Genomic DNA, 19,326 nt, shown 5'->3' on the forward strand with positions numbered 1-19,326 from the left:
TAGTAAGAGCGACTATTTCTTTTTGTATATAAATAAAAGTGGTGGTGGGGGGGGGGGGGGGAATGGATTGCAAAGAGTTTGAAGCATGAATGAAAGATTTATTTCTATCTCCAGGGTAGGTGTATTTTAAATGACACACTCTTCATTTTATGCTTTATCTGGTCAATTACAATTTGTGTGGAAATAGTCCTTCAGTGCAAGGTGAAAAGGAGAGAAAGGGCCTTAAATATCTTCTTTTTCATGCTCTTTGAGATTCTTCTGATATAATTGCTCTAGGAATTTCAAAGCTCAACTAGTCATAGGACCACAATACAAGTATTTCCAAAACCTGAAAAGAGTGAAACGTACTTTGCTGGATATTAACATATATGGCTTACTTGACTCATTACTCTTCTCATTAGGCTGGATGCTTACTTCATGTAAATTGGTGTAGTTTTACTGACTCCAAAGAAATTATGTCATTTTACACCAGCTAGCAATCTGGCTTGTGTTGTGAAGAATGCGCCCAACACTTTTATTTTCTTGCTTTGTTTTCAAACCACTGGGTTTGTAAGGGGGAATTTATTGATTTTCACCGGATGGGGTGGAATGAGTTCTCTGATAGGCATTTGAAATTGTTTTCTTCAAAACTTTTTCTTGGGTTTTTTGTTTTTTGTTTTTTTTTTTAGGAGAAAAAGAGGAATGGAAATCAAAATCAAAATCTATCTATTCTAGCCCCAAGTTCTATTTTCCCTCTGCTCCATTTAGCCCGTTAGCTTCAATGCACTATTCATGTAATCAGCTGAGCAGAGAACATTTCAGGATTCTTTACCAGTCAGCCTTAGAACAAACACTATCATGGGAAATGATGTCATAAAATAATGTCCTGAAAGTGTGTTATTTAAGAAACAAGAAGCAAGCTGTCATAATTGTCCATGTTTCAAAGTAGACTCATTCTGTTTCAATTCAGTTCATGGTTTTTGATGGCTCAACAATAGTGTTGAATTCATTATATTTTAAATCCTGTAATTGATATCAGAAGCACAATGAAATAGGTTTTAAATGTCCTGTTATTAAGCACAATAATCAGTGTCATGTGAGTGGCCCAGTCAGCGTTTGTCATAAATATTGTAGACTGGCCTTGTAATCAAATTCACTAGCTGGAAGCCAATAGTACAACCATGTATCATGCAAATAGATCATTCACCTTGTATATTTGAGTAAGCTAGGGAAAAGAAAGTTAATATTCACTGACAGAGTTTTTGTTGGCCTTAAAAGCATCCTTTTCACCATATTTATTTCCTTTAATGAGGTTTACTGAACTGTTTATTAAGAAGCTGAAGGTCAGATTTTTAAACAGCAAGAGTCTATACTACATGTACACTTTGTGCTTCCTTCACTTGCGCACACATACATGCACTCATTCTAATGTGCATATTGGTGCACGTATTCCCACATGCACAAGTCAGGGTTAGTGCACACAGTAGAGACATGTAAGTGGGCATGTAATTCCACACTCACACAAACATTTGGCCCAACATGAAACACTTAAACTACCGCCCCCACTGAAGTCACTGGCAAAACTCCATTTTTTAACCTACTAGATTGCATTTAGCAAATGGCACCTTCAATGAGAGTTTAGGGTAGGCAAGGAATACAAATGGGCCCTATATGAAGTATTGCTATACAGAGGAAACATGTCAACAGCTGAAGTGCTATCCTAGAATAATCACCAAGACACCAAAAGAAAGTCAAAGTTCCTTTTTGCTGATAAAAGTCACTATTTCTTGAGACTAACCACTAATTCTTATTATTTCATTCTCTTAGCCTATTCCACACCACTATTTTGAATTAATTACCTTCTTACACTAGATTCTTCCACTACGGGATCAGACTGTTCAGTGCAAATACTGAGAGCATGGTTAAATACAACACTGTGTTTTACAAATAAAGTCAGTAATTCATCTTAGCCCCAACTAAAAATAAAATTAAAAAAAGGTTCAGAGTTGCAAGTTCCTGGTACTCAGAGAGCCTCCTGCAAGTGGTAATTATTATCCCCATTTTACAGACAGGGGAATTAAGGCACAGAGCCCTAAAATGAGTTGGCCCTATTCATATAGAATGACTGTGGGAGAACCTGGACCAGAACCCAGATCTTTTGACTCCCTTTCCTGTGGTTCAAACATTAGAAAATGCATCTTCATCTCTGCAGATAAATGTCAGCCTCTGATGCACTGTAAGTGACTGAAAACAATAAAGGCTATATGGTTCCTTCCTCAGGTAGCTTAAATCTAATACACATGCATACAAAATAATTTAAAATGCCAAGGGCATTGTCAGTCCCCACTAAAGGGTTAGTCGGTGAACTCCTTACCTTGCATACTACCTTAATACTCATATGTCCCTATGGAAATCAATGGTACTATCTGAGAAGTAAGTTGTTATACAGTGTAAGGAATTCACAATCTGGTCCTAAATAACTAAGAATACAATAATACAACTGGTATTCAGTGGCCCTGTTTCATTGTTACCTTGGGTTCTCCCAGCTCGTTGTTGTATCCATTGTCTACTGTCTGACTAAGACTATAAGAGGTTTGGAATGAGAACCCACTTTTTGTTCTGTGTTTGTACAGTTCCTAGCCCTGATCAACATTGGGACCCATAGGTGCCACCACAATACAGGTAATAAATAATGAATATTATTAAAATAGTTTGGCAGTAGAAATACATCTTCCCTAATGTTGCCACTGCGTCCCTAATATTACACTAAAAATTCACAATGTGATACTTTATGTTTGTATTGCAATGTATTTACGAAACACCATTCCAGAAACTATTCCAAAAACACCTCATAGACTCAGACTATAAGGTCAGAAGGGATGATTATGATCATTTAGTCTGCACTCCTGTACAAGGCAGGCCACAGATCCTCACCCACCCACTCCTGTAATAGACCCCTAACCTAAGAATGAGTTACTGAAGTCCTCAAATCATGGTTTAAAGACTTCAAGGTACAGACAATCCACCAGCAAGTGGCCGTGCCCCATGCTACAGAGGAAAGCGAAAAACCCCCACGGCCTAAGCCAATTTGCCCTGGCGTAAAATTCCTCCCCGACCCCAATATGGCAATCAGTTAAACCTTGAGCATGTGGGCAAGACTCACCAGCCAGACACCCAGAAATAATTATTTGTAGTAACTCAGAACCCACCCCATCTAACATCCCATCACAGGCCATTGAGCATATTTACCGCTAGTAATCTAAAATCAGCCAATTACCAAATTAGGCTAGCCCTTCATACCATCCCTTCCATAAACTTATCAAGATCAGTCTTGAAGCCAGCTAGGTTTCTCGCCCCCACTGATTCCCATGGAAGGCTGTTCCAGAACTTCACTCCCCTGATGGTTAGAAACCTTTGTCAAATTTCAAGTCTAAACTTCTTGATGGCCAGTTTATATCCATTTGTTTTTTTGTCCACATCGGTGCTGAACTTAAATATCTCCTCTCCCTCCTTGGTATTTATCCCTTTGATGTATTTATAGAGAGCAATCATTTCTCCCCTCACCCTTCTTTTGTTAGGCTAAACAAGCCAAGCTCTTTGAGTCTCCTTTCATAAGGCAGGTTTTCCATTTCTCGGTTCACCCTAGTAGCCCTTCTCTGCACCTGTTCCAGTTTGAATTCATCATTCTTAAAACATGGGAAACCAGAACTTCACACAGTATTACAGATGAGGTATCACTAGTGCCTTGTACACCTCCCTATCTTTTCTGGAAATATCTTGCCTGATGCATCGTAGGACCGCATTAGCTTTTTTCATGACCACATCACATTGGCGGCTCATAATCATCTTGTGATCAACCAATACGCCCATGTCCTTCTCCTCCTCTGTCACTTCCAACTGATGCATCCCCAGCTTATAGCAAAAGTTCTTGTTATTTATCCCTAAGTGCATGACCTTGCACTTTCCACTATTAAACTTCATCCTATTTCTATGACTCCAGTTTACTAGGTCATCCAGCTGTTTGTTTTGCTTTGCTTTCTAATACCCCATTGTTGTTAGAAAGCTATGGTCTTGCATTTTTGACCTGACAAAGGTACGGTTATGGCCATTTTTGTTTGAATCTGACATCCGCTCCCCCTACTTTCACCTTTTTTGAAATTTCTATCACTCCTGCTAATTGCAACTGTCTCACATGTTCAAATCTATAACCTTGAACCCAGGGGCAAGTGCAGAAATTTAACTGTGACACCTTTTGGAGGAGGCATGTTCTGTGCCCCTCTCCTGTCCAGGGAGGAGCTTGCTTTTCCCTCCCTCTACCCCCTCACCCCAGCTCTGGCAGGAGCTCACTCTTCCTTCCCCCTGCTCTGGCCCTGGCAGGAGCTTCACAGGATCAGTGATGGTTAGTAGATGGACTGATGCAAGTTGTATTACTACCAACTAGGACTGGAGTTTCTTCCATGGTTATGGGTTTTGCTGGATCACTGAGGCCCAATCTGCACCTATTAGGATGAGAAATAAGCTCTTAATCATCTGCTGCTACTGTTAATGGGGTCACTAGTGTAAGTGAGGAGTTCAGAAGAATCCTTAGCGTTGATGTTGGTAGGCCAGATGCCTCTGCTGAAGGTGATATGTCATTGGTTAGTGCCTCAAAACATTCCCCTCCTTCCACAACCTCATTTCTATCTTGTCTTGATTAAGGTTCAGCTAGTAGCTCTTGATTCAGAATTTGTTTTCCGTCAGGGACTGGGATAAATGGAATATGTAGATTTTAGCATTGAAATACAACAAACAATAGGTTAAATTTCTCTGTGGTTTAGATAACTAGTGATTTATTTTTTTTACACAGCGATTTAAAAAATAGCATAGTTAATTATGCTTTTATTTGTTACAACAAATTTAGCTTTGAAAAATACCTTGTCTTAGTTCTGGTCCTGTATAGATAACTATATAAAGAGATACAAATACTAAATTCAGTTTGGAACTTTATCATTAAGGCATTGTACTTCATTAACAGAGAATCCTTGTTGTCTGTTAGTGCTATTAGCTTTAATGTTAGATTTCAGCCTTCACTGTTTGGATAACTGGAAATATATGTAAATATTTTTAGTGTGCATTACATATTAATATGTAGTAACTTTGGAAGTGAGCATGGTTCTTTCCTTCTGCCATAAGGCATAATCAGAGATATGTCACTTTATTGGTGAAATAAGTATTAGAACTGATCAGATAATGGTTATTTTTCTGCAAAATATTTTGATTTTTGCAATGAAAAAAACAACCACCTGAAACCTTCAATTGGGAACTGCCAATGCAGTGTCTTATGGAAGCTGTAACTTGGGTGACTTATACCCCCATTCTCCTTTTTCAGCTAAGTTCCCAGGCCGGATTTATCTCCCATGATGCACCATGACTTCCCCTCTCACTGAGTCATTACATACATCATAGGAGTTCCATGGCTACAGTGCATCCTAGAAGGTGTAGTCCAGCTGAAGAGCCTGGCCCATAAAGGAAAATGGGGACATGAGTAATCAGAACAACATCTTCCATGAGTCAACACAGGATGTAGATTAATGTCAAACCAAGCCAAAACAGAACATTTTAATTCAGGTCCACAAACCAAAGCAAAAGTTTGAATTCTGGAATGTCAATGACATTTCAACATAAAATGTTTTAGGTTTTTGGCCAAACTTTCAATTTTCAATGCTCAAATAGAACCAAAAATTAAATTATTAAGCATTAGGATTGAATTGACTAGTGTTTTGTCAGATTCTTGGGCTCCTTTTTTAAAATTCAAAATATGCTTTCTATATTGAGAAATACAGAAAAAAATGTGATCTAAACTTTTCAGTTTGTTCTCAGAAATTAGGTATCAGTGCTTCTAAAAAATAGTTATCAATTGAAAGCATTCTGTGTAATGACATGCCTACACACAAACCAAGGACCTCACGTTACCACTAGCATTCCTATATCCAATACTGCCATGCAAGTAGACTTTCAGCTTAAACTGAGTTAAGCTTTACCCAAATCAGGAAAATTAATAAGAATCAGTTAAGGTCAATTAAATAATCATGGATACGTTAAACTTTTTTGAGGCCTATCAGCAGAGCAGAGCATCTGATCTGATACTGTTGAAACTGGATATACAATACAACCTTCAAAAGATATGTAGGTAAAAATTGTGAAGAGCTTTTCTTAATACTGGCTGAAAAAAATCCATGTATTAATACCCATGCTATTTATTAATATCCATGCTGCATATTTTAATCTTTGTCTAACTTTAGAACTTCTGCTGCACATAATATCAGTCTTATAGGTCTAAACATAGGGTCAGAATGAGGGAGAAAGGTAGTGACATTTGGTAATACCAATGGAGAGGCAAGATGAAAGACTGAAAATGATCTTGATCTTGATCAATGTTTATATGTCAATTAAGCCTTTATACTTCATTCATGATTTGTTTCTCCATTTCTCACTTTTCTTAATGTCATATCTGTATCCAATTTAACTCCTCTTTTTGGAAAGAATTGGGGAAATCATTGTTCTTCAAGGGATATACACTTAGCTAGTTCTCATTTCAAAATAACACTAAAGACACACTTTTTCATTTCTTAACCGTGCCTCATCAGTGATATGGTAGTAAAACATCATGGTATGGGAATTGTACTTTACAAAATCAAACAGTGATAATGACATATTGGTGCCCATCTCTCCTTTTTAATGATGTAAAGAAGGTCACAATTGCTCAGGGAGTCAAATTCATCATAGTGTAATGCCTTTGACATCAATAGATTTAACACCAAGGATAGTGAGACGGCACTATGAAAAGCAAGAATCAATGGAATATTGACTGTAGCTGAGTGAGACTGGAAGCCTTACACTGAGTAGGGATAGTCAAAACTGAAATGGATAACATTTTGGTCTAATCAAACCCAGATGGACATACTGATCCCAATAGTGTTGAATTTCTCTTTGCTTTCCAGAGCTTAAGCCAAAGAGAATGGAAAAATCTCCTTAGTTTGACTTTCAAGTTACATGTAAAATGTTACAAGGGGGGAATGATGGGATTTAGACCTAAAAGGTCATTTTCATTCCATCTGTCCTGTGATTCAAGTTCTCCAGGATTTGGTCACGACCCAGCCTGCTCTGTCCCAAAATGTTACCCTCTGAATCTAACCACTTATCTGTTTAATGTTTGTAACCTGCATTGTTTTCCACATTTTGAAATAGGTACATGGCTGGAACCTCTTTTTGCCTTGGGAATCTGTTCTATACATTACGTTCTGTATTAAGGACCCAGATCCCCTAATTAGCTGAGCTGTGTTTAGTGCAGGACTTGATGGGAGCAAAGGTGACCATCAGCCGCTTTTATTCTCCTGTGATTCTGGGAGTTTGCAGGGAACAGCATGGCAATTGGGCATTTCCAGGGTATAAAGACACCCTTCTTTACCTCAGCTGACACCCCTATAGCAGGAACCAGGAGAGATGGGGTAACATAAAAGAGGGGTTGATTTTATTCTATTCTGGGATACCTCAGATGTCCAGTCAAGTGTCTTTCCATCTGCTTTTTGCCACTGGAATGGACCTGAGAATCCAGCCCAAGAAGCTAATCCTTAATGCAATGGACATAAGGACAGCTTTATTTACTGTAGGATTTATCTGATCTCTGGCTTTTGAGTTTTTTACTGTCCCAAATAGTTTAGTAGGCTCCACCTAAAATATACCTCTGAAATATTCACCTCATCCCAATGAGCCTTTTTCCCCCTCTATTCCGGGTCACTAACAGCCTAATTTTTCAAAACTTTCCTTGAAATCAGAACTTTTACAGCCCATTAAAATCCTTCCTATTCTCTTCAAGGTCCAGGTTCATAGGCCTACTCCATCCCCTTGTGCCACTCCAATAGTGACAGGGGACAGAATCTGGTCCTAATTACCCCCACTAGGCATAACTTTGGCATGGGAGAGTTCATGATCGATGTGGAGCCAACATAGCTACATCACTTACACCACAGCTCCAGCACTTGAGCAGGAAGTGGGTGGGGGGAGGAGGAAGGAATTTTGTGAGCAGGAAGGAGGAGCTACCTGATTGCAGTGGACTCTGGTTATGATCAGCTGGGGGACAGTACTTGAAGAACGTATGCCCCAAGGGCTTCTCTAAAACATGGGCTGGGGCAGAGAATCCTCTCTCTGCTGCAGGGAATCTGACCCAGAGGCTTTGAGTTCTTCAGTCTCTTTCCATTGATAAGGAGCACAAGCCGTTGCACAGCATTTCAGCTGGGTTCCTACTACAACTGGTAGCCCTGTCTAGCATGCCATAATTGACCTTATTTTCTATTTAAAAGATTGGCTAGTCATGCATACACCTTTTAAAGGAGATTAGAGAACATACAATCCCTTTAACATCTGCTTTATCAAAGACCTCTTTAGAAGAGACAAACACACATACAAAAGCCTGTCTTTAAAAGGCTGTTTTTTTCCTATTCTGAGACTGTTTTAGTTTTAATACGTAGCTCCTCCATTTCTTTAACTGACAGTAGATTTGAAGTACTGACTGTGGAAAATGTCAGTGTTAAATAGTAGACTGGTAAACCAAAAATCACTGAATAATAATATAAACAAGAGACATTCATATAGCAGTCCACCAGCTGAGAATTAGATAGTTTCATTTGCAAATACTACTCAGCAGTTGAAAAGTTTAATTTGTTTGGAGGATTTTTCTTCAAGGGTTCTTATTACATCTCTGTTCTCATTATCACACAGTCCCTCAAACTGTTAAGGCAAAGATTGTTTCAGAAAGTGAATTCTATACACAATAGAACCTGAGAGTTATGAACACCGGAATTACAAACTGACCAGTCAATCACATGCCTCGTTTGGAACCAGAAGTATGCAGCCAGGCAGTAGCAGAGCCAAAAAAAAAAAAAAAGAAAGAAAAAAAAAGGGAAATACAATACAGTACCGTGTTAAAACATAAACTACTAAAAAAAATAAAGGGAGAGTAGCATTTTTCTTCTGCATATTAAAGTTTCAAAGTTGTATTTAGTCAATGTTCAGTTGTAAACTTTTGAAAGAACAACCATAACATTTTGTTCAGAGTTACGAACAACCTCCATTCCCAAAAAGTGTTCGTAACTCTGAGGTTCTGCTGCATTGGAGGCTTCTTGCAATCCAGTTAATGGTAGCTAACAAGTCATTTTGGAGTTTTGTCTACACTTTCTTGCAAAATGATTAACACAGTTCAATAAATTTGTCAGTTATGACAACTACCTTGAGCAAAGGTACAATGTGTTGTGAAGATCTGCTGTAACAGGGACCATAAGGGGGAGGGAAATGTGTGAGGCCTCTTACAAAAGCAGTGGGATTCCATGCTGTTGTACTCCACTAATCTTCAACTATCAAAGCAGCCCCTAGTGGACTGTTTCAGTAAATTATAGAGCTATGGTGGGCAAGGTAATATCTTTTATTGGACTAACTTCTGTTGGTGAGAGAGACAAGCCTTCAGCCATGCAGAGTTCTTCTTCAGGTCTGGGAAAGGTTTCAACCAGTGTAATTTATAGAAGCCATTAATTTAGCAGCCTATGGAAGTGACTGAAACATCTCCCTCCCATGACAAGCAGAGAAGTGACGAGCCATCTTTCTCCCCCCATTTCCTCAGATGAGCCAAGGGGAGCATCACTGGGTATCTAGCCCTTATTCTTCACTTGCATAACTCACTCAGCCCCAAATACACCAGTACATCTATTATACTCTGTAGGAAGTGTTGTTTATTTTAGGATTTAGCTTAGGAAAACAAAGAGAAAAAATGTCCTCAACTGTAGATATGTTACATTTTTAATCTTTACGATTTCTTAACTGAACATTTCCATATCTTTAAGCACTGTTTTACAACAGTCTTTTGTAATGGCAATGTTACCACAGCATCATTAATATTCAGCCAACTAAGCTTTTCTCTAAGAATTTCCTAATTTTATTTTATGATGGAGATCATAGACCATAGTATGAAAATACAATTATCAATACATATTAATTTTCATACTATTTCATATGTTCATGGTGCATACATTTCAGCAAATGCATTCTTCTTCTTATTGGCTTCTTGCAGTGCCCTCAATGTGCTAGGACTGCATAAGTGTTTTTGTGCATAGGCCTTAATGAACTGGAAGGAGTGTGTGTAGAAAACATTATGCACTTGGAATAAAAATTTTAAAAACGCCTAAGTGACCTAGGAGTCTAAGTCCTTCTTTTCAAAGTTGACTGAGGCACTTAAGCTCCTAAGTTCCATTGACTTTCAGTGATACTTGGGCTCTGAAGTGCCTAACTCAGGTGATTTTGAAAATTTTATCCCAAGTGCGTAACACTCTATGTACCTCAGGCTTCTAAGAGTTTATGTACAATCTTTATGTATTGCACATTTTAGAATATGCTAGTGAAAGTTCCTGCCCCATGGATATCCTAAACTTCATTGAAGCAGAAACGCTACTCCTGAGATTTTAATTCCATTGACTAGGCATTTTTTGTCATTTTGCAAAAGAACACGTCTCAAACATTAAAGCTAGAGTTTTTATATGCAGAATTGTAGCAGTAGGCATTTTATGAATCATTATTTGTCCATTTATTTCCATGGCATAAATAAACAGATCTAATAAATAACTCTTGTTTGTTTTTAATTGAAAAATCACAACTAGAATGTGCATGAGATTTTACTTTTCTCTAGATCTACATAAAAATTGGATTTTCAAAAATGCTTAGCCTACTTCTGCTCCCACAAAGTCAATAGGAGTTTTACCATTGACTTCAGAGGGTACAGAACTTGGCCAATATTAAGTATTTTTGAAAAACATCACCCACATTGTCCACTGCAATAAAGATTTTTAAATGTCAGTGACAACCAGTAAATTAAAACAAGTTAAAAAAAACCCTTTGCACACCCATCCTAAAATTTCAGTAAGGAATGCTTTTTAATTTCTTCAGTAGAGCTGATTACAACATAGATTTTCCATCCTACAAAGAAAAGTCTCAGATTGTGACAAAAAGCCATAATGTATTTATTTTCAAATGAAATTCTGAAAAACAAAATGTTTCAGGTTCAGTGAATTGATGATTTTTGACCCTTTATTTTTTAAAAGATAAATTAAGAAAATTTAAGATAATTTTATATTGAATTTAAGTAAACTTCTAAACAAAAAGTCATTTCAAAATGAAGATCAAAGCTTTGTTCCAGAGATGTTGAAACTTTGTGATTTTCCAATTTTATCATTGCAATTTTATCAAAAGATGGATTTTGTGAAAAAAATTGGTTTTGTTGACACAGCATTTTCTGACAGAAAACTGTTCTGATGAACATTTTCTGACCAGCTTTTTTCTTCAGGCCCCTGACCTATTGAATGCACTTACCTCTAACTTTGTAGAAATTAAATTTGTACTTGAATTTTAATTGTAGTAATTTTGCTTGATAAACATTTGTGCTCGTCACTAGGAGTGAAACTCTGCTTCAATGAGAAATCTCAACAAAACATTACATGTGGGGCTTTTAATAATGCCTCCGAAGTATTAACATGCATGGGAAAGACTTGCTAGTTCATTAACTCTGGATGGATCTATATAGTTGATTAAATAATTATGTGATTGTTTTTAAGGGAGATATAGTATTTTCAAAATTGACTTTCTTTACCTAATAAGCATTTCATGCTTTAATTAGAAAGCATTCTATTAGGCTGAATTAGACATTAACTAAACAACATACCTCATTGCTGGCTATTACATCCTCCTTAGGACTAATCTTTTTTCCTTCTTTGTTTCCACATATGTTTGTGTTTAGCTCAAGAGAGAGGAACATCGAAGAATGTAATTTATTTCACATTGAGGACTTATCAATGTGCTGATGCCAAGACATTTTTATTTAAAGAAACAAAAGTAGCAGCAAGAAAGATAGTTGCTTTACTTCATTGAAAGCGTTACAATACATAGATATATCCAATCTCTGTTACGTTATTTAATTGAATTGTTTGTTCCAGTTTTAATTTAGGAATTGCAATTGTCACTCATAAAGCAAAGCTAATTTATGTTTTGTATTCTACTTAGTAGGGTAAACATTTTTTGACATCATCTAGTCATCTGCATGTAGATCAGAGAGAGGAGCATTCTTATCTAGATAAAATAGGTTTAAAACTGGAAGTTCATTCCCACCTAGAACTGAATTTTGACATTTGAAAAAAAGTTTCCCTCCCTACACTTTTATGTGTGATTCACCTGTGTGCTTCTACACTTTCTAGTCCCAGCCTAGACCAGAAGTACTAAATTAATGCACAGGAGAGGCTGATCCAGAATAATCCTGGATTCTCTTTGTTTTCCTTCTATTTTTGACCCTTTAGGTTCATTTTTTTAAGATTTGGGTTCTCAGGTTACTCTCCACAACCAAGAGACTTGGATGCTTACTATTATTTTAAATGAAAGCTGAGGTTCTTGTGAGATCACATGACTTCAGGAGCTTGGGCTTTAAGAAAAGACACCAAATAGCATGAGAATCATGGTGAGATGAAGCCAGAAAGGGCTAAACAACTTTGCAAGCTACAAGGCCAAAATCCGACCTTTAAAGACATATTAAAGGAAAATACAAATGGTAACGAGGGCCATTCCTTATAAGTAAACTAGAGCTTTGATATGCAAGTGTATTGTTATAGCTATTTGATGTTGTTTACATAAATCTTGTTAGAGGTTACCAATGTAGATAAACTGTTTCCCTGTCTATTACTTATTGTTCTATTGATTAAAAGAGCAATGGGGAATGTTAACATCTAGATGAACCTTTGGTGTAATAACATCATTTGCCTGTATCTCTCTGAGTTTAAGTAAACTGTCTATTAGCTGTGCTAATGCAGTTAATTACCAACGTATGCCTAGGAAATGAAGGTTTTACTTCTGCATGAGAGGAAATATCTGTGAACGGTCTTGATAGTTTAAATGGCTATTGCTAACTGTATTGTCTGAGACAGGACCCACGGAGTAAAGATCAAACTATCGCCTCCCTTTCATCAAAGCCTAGGTGATGGAGCTACCTGCAAGTGCTCATCTTGCTTCAACTATAAAGGAAGTTGTGGGCCTGATCCTTTTTACCTCAAATCTGTCCAAGCTTTGTCAGCGGAAGTCTGGATCACAAGACTGAGATCCCAGCACCAGCCTGGAATCTCCCTGCTAATTCTCATGGGAGAATTTGAACAAACTCTGCAACTGGACTGTTCAGTCTTCATTTCTCTGGACTGGATTTCTAACAAAGAAGCTTTAAACAAGGTCTGATGACCCCCTAGCTGTTTGAGTAATTTCCAGAGACTTTTGCAAATTAAGAACTTTTTTACAACCAAGCAATTTTCATCTCTGTAGGTATAATGATCTTTTAACCATTATCCTCTTTCCTTTATAAAAATATATATATTTAGTTAATTAGCATTGGCTTTAAGAGGGTATGTGGGTAAGATCTGAAATATTCATTGACCTGGTTGGTAAGGGTTTATTGACTGATCCTTTGGGATTGGTAATTTTTTTTTTTTTTTTTTTTAAACATATGATAGACAGGATTTTCAATAATCCCTATCATATTTGACTTGGCTGTCTGGGTAAAAGCCAGAGTGCTGGATAGCTTTAAGAAAACTGTGTTTTTGTGTTCTGAATAACCAGTGAGGTGAGCAGAAGTTGTTTGTTGCTGGCTTGGTATATCTGATGGAAGAAAATCCATCAGTATTTAGGGCTTTGTCTGCCCCATTCTTTGCCATTTCGCCCTGTTTAAACTATGTCAGCATGGCTCCCCTAGAGGCCAACATCACAGTTGTGACACATTGCACCCCCATGTACACCCTTATGGTGTGACTGTGTATCATTCATGTTCACTCTTATAGTATAATTTGCATTAAACATTACACAATTACATCATGTAAGATTTTTTTTAATGCTCATGATATACTGAACATTATTGTTATAGTAATATGTTTGTTGCAATGTCATATGTATGGTTATGAGGCTTCACTATGTAATGTTCTCAAAGGTGTGTTTCATAGCTTGAAGCAGATTTGGAGAAAACCCTCCAAGAGCTGAAGGGCAGTTTGCATCTTACTAAAGCATGCATAAAACAAACCGGCTCTTCCAGGAACAATAGACTAGCCTAAGCATCAATAAGGGGACACTCACTGACTCAGGTAAGGATTAACCCATGCAAGGACATGACCTACCCATACACTGACCCAGAGGTGGAGGGGGGGGGGAAATATTTTTAAAAGGAGAGACATTTTGCTGTTCTCTCTCTCTCTCTCTCTCTTCCACCTCCATCTACAAATACCACCAAGCAATTGAAATGCTGAACCATGGGGGAGCCTGGCAGGGGAGGAATCCAGCCAGCCTGTGGTGAGACTCATCTAAGACTGTAGGGCTGTTGAAAGTGTTACACTTAATTTATGTGATTTGCCTTTTATTTATTTTCAATCAAATCTGATCTGCTTTCCTCTGACCTATGTAAAATCTTTCTGTACTTAATAAATTTGTTGGGGGGTTTTTTTATCTAAAGAAGTGCATTTGGTTTAAAGTGTGTTAGGGACTCCATTTGAAGTAACAAGGCTGGTGCATATCAATTTCTTTGATAAATTAATGAACAGATGAGCTTGCAGTGTGCATTGGGCAGCAATAAACATTGTAAAACAGAGGTTCCTTGTAAACCTTGTAAACATTGTAAACATTGTAAAACAGGGTTGCATCTGGGACTGGGGGTGTTCACTGGGGTCATACCAGTGCATAATCCCATGAATAGCTGGCTAGATGCATTCACTCACTGAGCTGGGTGCAACTTGCTTGCTGGAGGCTGTGCATGGGCTGACATAAGAGTGGGGGTTCACACAGAGTGGGGTAAAATGGGTTCCAAGAGTTAGGGATTGGGGTGACACAGCAATACACCAGTCCAGATTGCAGAGGGGAATGTCACACAGTCATAATAAGATGTCAAGAGTTGGTAGTGCTATATTGGAAATGTAAGAGCCTGTTCTCATGAACCTTATTTTAAAGACCCAAGTAATTGCTTAACATAAGTTCTAGTTAAGCGTCCAAACTTCTGTGACTTAAAACTTCCAAAACACAATCTCTGAAGAGCCTGAAGACTTTTGAATCTTCACTATCAGCAATTTAATTTTGAACATTTTCATATAAATAAAAACAAATTCAAACTTGATGAAACTGCAAATAACTCCTAATCTATTGCCATTAAGATAAACCCTGACTTTGATAAGACTTAAATAGGTGTTTAAGTGCTTTAAAAATATGGCCTAAATGATGATATCAACATTTATTGAATAATATGGATGGCATATGAATGATTTACTTCTTTATCAGCACTGACAGTTTGTGGGTAAGAAGACTTCCCCACTTAAGATAGAAAAGAAGAGATAAGAAGGCATTCACTATAATTGTGATCACAGGACATGGTAAGAAATATGCTGGTCCCAAAATAAAATGAACATCTGTTCAGGTAATAATGGTGGCATATGTGGGAGAGAAGAATTCAAGAATGCTTCCTAAAGTATTTTATTACCAGGAAACTTTGGATTATTTTTTGTTGTTAAATCAGGAAATGACGACATATAAGGAGCTGTAATTTCATTTTGCAAAGCAACATAGGATATTTTAAACAAGAGAGTTTTGATTTTTGTAATGGCATTTGAACTTTCTCTGCAAAGAATACCAATTTTTCAAACAGTATGGGAGGAACAGCTCCTTACACAGAATACATATAATGTGAAGATGGATGACAACTATGCATGTTTAATTCATCATATAAATATATCATAAATGCTATAATGAAAACAAAAGACCAATCCTTTGCAAACTAAATAAAAAAAATTGACATTCCTGAATTTGCAGATCAGATGCTCATATTTGCTTGCATTCATATGGACTTCTACCTTATACTGGCATTGTCTCTCTAATGGTAAGATTTTAATTTTTAATATTGTGGATAGGATTTTCAGTAACACTTAGCATTGGCCTGCCTCTGCTTCCCATTGAAATCAACTAGAGTTTTATCATTGACCTCAATGGAAACAGCATTAGATCAACAACAAAAATCCCACTCTGGGCTAATGCTTATTTTAGATTTCCATTACAGAATAACATTACAAGATACAATAAGCATACAGGACTCTTATTTACACCAATGAAACATTTTTTTCTTGAAGACAGAAATCAAGCTGATATGGCTTTTTGCACTATATAGGTCAAATTACTATAATTGTAGTAATTTTATTTGGTGGCTTCAGGGTCACACTGACATTATGTTAGCTGAACTCTACCAACTTATTCTTTTTTTCAGAGAACACGTGCAATTATTAATTTGCTTTCAGGGAACATGTTAAGCATGTACTATGTTAATCCTGCAATAATATGGTTAGCTTGGCTTTCCCAAAGAACACAGTGATGTAATAGACATCTGTGCAGAACAGAGTCCCAAGTTGGAGCTGTGAATTCCTCAGATGCTATTACTGGGAAAGCCTCAGAGCTATGACACCAATGTATGTAATTTAATGGATGACTTATTTATATGTTTTTTTCATCCTCTAAGTGATATCATAAAAAGGAAAATCTACAAATTCAGAACAGATTTGCCTGAAAACACAACCCTTACCTCCTTATAAAAAAAGAGGTAGGGGCCTTCTGTGGATGTTTATATATATACCACATTGTAAGAGCAATTAAATAAAGATATACAAATAAAGCACTGACCTTCAGAGACATGTAATTCTGAGTGTCAGGAATGTTGTGTGTTGTTAAAGTTGTTGTTGTTCATTTACCTAGAGATAAGGGTGTAGACAGATGTAATTTATAACAACGCTTGATCTGACAGTGTTGACATGTTGGATCAGGAATCAAACCCAGTCTGCATCTCTGCTGATACCCGCTTTGGTATTGGAAGACTGAAGTCTATGGGAGCGATGGGTGCTTAGTGTCACAGTTCCAAGTTAAATACATTTTCTCCTTTGACACACATGACCCGAGGCATCCTCTTAAGGGTTCAGGTTTCCTACCTATTATTTCTATTGGTCAAAACCTGTCTCTCTCTCTCCCTCCAGAGCAGGGGCTTAGGCTTGCAGTTCCTCTATGCTTCACTGTTATTTCCTGAGCAGGTCTGACCATGGGCAAGCATCTGTGGTTTTCTTTCTCCAGGGACTATCCCAGTGTATACCTACACGCATGCTAAAAGCTTACCTGATTTCACCCCCAATTTCAACAAAGTTTTGATGTGTCTGTCTTTCAAACCCCTCAATGGGGTTTGCTCACTTGGTTACAAGTTCATGTCAGGATTCAGATCAAGAACAATCTTGGGATAGTTGAACTATTTCTTTATACAGTTTGGGCCTTTGATCTCTCGCCTCCCGTAATAAGTAATCATCAGTCAATAGCCCTTTCCTCAGGGCAAAGTGTCAAAGCCTGGGTTTTTGCACAACCAGTGCTGGGAAATGTCCACTACCCACTTCCCTGGGATTCCTCAGGGAACCACCTCAGTATGCCAGGGCCCCGAAAACACATTTAACACTTAGTGTCACAAAAGACCATGTCTGTCTGGCACATTAGAATATAATAGTATTTTGAATTCCTCATGTTTCCCATGTCTCACAGATGTCACACACACTATCTCTGCAAACCCAGGCCATAAATCTTTAGATATGGTAGGACAAAGAAGAATGTAAAGTTCAAAGGTATAGAATGATAAAGCAAAGGGAAACCAAGAAGCTCAGGGTATACCATGAATAGATAACAAAATGAGCCATGTTGATTGCAATTCAGCATGGATTAGGTCACATAGTGGCTTTTAATTTTCATCACTTAGATTTTTTGTAAAGTTCTGCATTTTTTATACAGCAGAATATGCTATTATGAGGATGGGCAAGCACACAATGCACACACACACATTCAGGACCAGATTTTCAAAGATATTTCAGCATCTAAAGATGCCAATAGGAATCTATTGGGATTTTCAACCTGCTTAGGCACTTTAAGTGCCTTTCTGCATCATTAGACTCCTATATACACCTTTAAAAATCTAGCCCTTTGTCCTTAGCAAAATTGCATGGACCGCTAAAGAAGGAGAAACAAAGCCAAGCTAGTTGTGTGCCTGTTCCAAGAGCCATCCTGCTAATACAGGAAAGAAGGGCTCAGGGTGACCAGGTAAATAAAAGGTGGAAGAATGATGGTTCTTTAAAGAAAGCAGCATGAGGGCACATTGCAGAATGTGTGTCAGTCATTCAGAAGCCTTTACATGTTCCCCAAGTGAATTTGGTGAGACAGCAGCCGCTTATAGTACTAGGTCTGATGTACGCCAATCCATCACCCACCTAATCTGCACAGAACAGGGTGAAATTGGTCCCAAAGTATTCTAGCCCCTTTCATGCCCAGGCTCAAGAAGTTGCTTTATACCACAAAAGAAAAAAAAAGAAAGAAGCCAATTAAACTGCTGGCTAAGTAACTTCCACCAGATTTTTGGAGTACAATACACATTTGTATTAAAGACTAACTCCCAGATCCTGGAACTTGCTTCAGGTCAGTTGACCCCTTGCGCCACTAATGTCACTGGGGGCCTGCAAAGGTATGGGAGTCTTGTTCACATGGGACCTTAATTAGGAATAAAATTGAAGACTGGGTACTCCTCCTACTGTTTCTTCAGTTTTTGGTGGATTCAGTTAACTTGTTTCCTCCAAGAGCAACACTCTACAAATTTCCATTTAGGTGTAGGCATTTGGAGATTTAGTTAATCTGTTACAGCAATCTCAGCTCACAGATGTGGAAGCAGGAAGCCTATGCATCTCTAATGATAATGGTTCCTATAGGGTTGCTTTACAAATCTTTACAGTAATTCACTGTAACAAGCCCTTTGTAACAAAAACTGTTTTTTTTTCCACATAGCATCAGCTTTAGAGTTTTTTGGAATCAACTGTTTTAAAAAGGTCACCCAACACTTGACTCAGTACTTAATTTGTCATGAAAGAGGTGCTGGGGCTCAAGTCATATTTTTTACATTCAGAACTGATGCAGCAAGCGCAGAAGTGCCAGGGCTATGAACTGTCAAGCCTAGAGGTGCCGTGGCTAAGCCATGACAAGCCTTGGCACAAATTAAGATAACCTCATCAAGATTTGGTCATTTATTACTCTATAAGCTCTCAAAAGCCTTTCCTTGCCTTCTTCAAAAAGAACAGCTAGGGGTTGAGGATTTAATAGGTGAGCTTCAAGATATAATCTGCTGTCATTACTGTGAAAATATTTATACCAACAACTGTATACCATGATTCTAAATTAAATAACGACAAAACCTGTAGAGAGAGCAGT

The sequence above is a fragment of the Emydura macquarii genome, unplaced genomic scaffold (genome assembly GCF_026122565.2).
Source record: "Emydura macquarii macquarii isolate MOO-44397 ecotype Brisbane River unplaced genomic scaffold, CSIRO-AGI_Emac_v2 contig_2362, whole genome shotgun sequence".
NCBI lineage: Eukaryota > Metazoa > Chordata > Testudines > Chelidae > Emydura > Emydura macquarii.